This window comes from Curcuma longa, chromosome 6 (genome assembly GCF_044706935.1).
Source record: "Curcuma longa cultivar G26 ecotype Majalengka, Jawa Barat chromosome 6, ITB_CL_G26_1.1, whole genome shotgun sequence".
Taxonomy (NCBI): Eukaryota; Viridiplantae; Streptophyta; class Magnoliopsida; order Zingiberales; family Zingiberaceae; genus Curcuma; species Curcuma longa.
In genome coordinates, this window is record NC_133866.1 from 9,416,299 (window position 1) to 9,418,544 (window position 2,246).

A 2,246-nucleotide genomic window follows, 5' to 3' on the forward strand; every position below is an offset into this window, starting at 1 on the left:
ATTGGGGTGTACCAGGTGCAGACAATTGAGATTGAATCTTAGTCTCTGATAAGTAACTCCTAAACTCTCCTAAGAGGTACTCTCCACCACGATCAAATCATAGTATCTTGATACTTTTACCATGATGTTTCTCCACATCAGTCTTGTATTCTTTGAACTTATCAAAGCACTCAGACTTGTGGCGCATCAAGTAAATGTATCCATATCTTGAATAGTCGTCTATAAAAGAGACACTACAAGAATTCAGGTATTTAGCGACGAAGTATTTTCGTCGCTAACCTAAAAATTTCGTCGCTAACATATCTTAGCGACGATAATATATCGTCGCTATTTTTGTCGCTATAAGCTTGTCGCAAATTAACGTTAGCAACGAAATTTTGAAAATTCATCGCTAACATTAGTGAGGAAATATTAATCGTCGCTAATCCACAAAAATTCGTCGCTAACCCATTAGCGACGAATGAAATTAATCGTCGCTAATCTTGTAGTTAGCGATGAAATATGTTAATTTCGTCACTAACTTATGTTATCGGTTAGCGACGAATTTATATGATTTCATCGCTAATTTCTAGATTTTCTACACCCGTTTCTCTTTTTTCCCCTTATATCCTGTAATACATGCACATCACAATAAATCCTAATACATACACATCACAAAATAACATTCAATAACATATTCACACACAACAAACATAAAGTTTATCACATAAATTTATCACATCACAAAGTTTAACACAAAGTTTAACACAAAGTTTATCACATCACAACAAATACAAAGTTTCACAATACAAACATTATTCCAAGAACTATGGTAAACAAGCTCCCCGATATTTATATGGAAGTTCGAAGCCTGCAATGGAATAATAAAATGTTAATTTGATTAACAAGCTGACAGGAATATCAAGATGCTGAAATAGTAAAAACTATAGTAAAAACTATGCTATACTACAACTGCTATCCATATTAAGTCTCCAATATATCTATCATACCATACAATAAAGATCTATTTTGATACTAAAATTACTGCTCTTGATCAAACTAATGTTAACCCTAAACAGTGCATTCTTCTTACAAAGGAAACTGAACTAGACATGGTAATACAAATATAGATTAAGTGTTGTTACTACTAAATATGAGTTGTCAAGGAGAAAAACCAAAAAAGAAACTGAACTAGTAGGAAATTTAGTTTTTATGAAACTGATAAAGACATTAACGCGGCAATACTACCTGAGAGTGCTGTGAAATAAGCTTTGCCCATGCAGCCTTCTGTTGCGCTTTTTCTGCTCGTTTCATCGAATTATCAATAGAGCTGAGACCATGGTTCCTGCTTTCTGCCTTGGTTGCTCGTTCTTTAATAGGAGACAAGACAAGGGGAACAGAAAAAGGTCTAAAGAACAAGATTCAAGAAACCGAAACACGAGTCACCCACGCAAAGCAACCAAGCTCGAGATTGTACCTCCTGCCAGTGTCTGGACTGCGTGGCCAGGTGCAAAACATTTGCTGAGTGCACATACTTTAGCCCTCTAAGTAATTGATAAAGAAAGAACAGCAAAAAAAAAACATAGTATGAAGATGAAAAATTAGCTAATGGTATTGCAAGCTATCATGCATCAGAACATATCAAAGCTAATTCAACAGGTGAGGTGATGTGTAGTTGTTGACAAAGTCTTGGAATCTATTCCCACATTTACCAATATAATATATATTGCAAATTCGTCATTCCAAATAAGAAATGCATCATAGGAACTATATGTGAGTTCTAGATGGTAGCATCAAACCTGGCAATGATCGTCTGTCAATTGTTGGTTGGAGCACCCCCTACTAAAATAATTGCAATAACCTACATTAAACATAACACCTATCACGATGTCCACACTGTAAGAACTAAAGGCTCAATAAATAGACGTTCCCGCTGCCCCTTGGGCGAGACCCTAGCAAGGGAGAAGAGGGATAGGGCGCCTATCCTAAAGGGAGAAGAGAGCAAGATGGGCACCGGCCCTAGGAGAAGAACAAGAACTTATAGGGCGCCAACCCTAGAGGAAAATAAAAGAAGGGATTAAGGAGGTGTGGGCGCTGACCACAAGCACAAGATGAGATTAGGTTATCTATCCTTGAGCCCCCTCTCTCCTCTTCTTTTATAGCTTTGCCATCATAGAAAGTTTAGGAAAAAAATAACATAATTAATAAAATTTTATTAGCTAACAAAATTAATATAATTTTATTGGATAACAAAATTAACATAATTT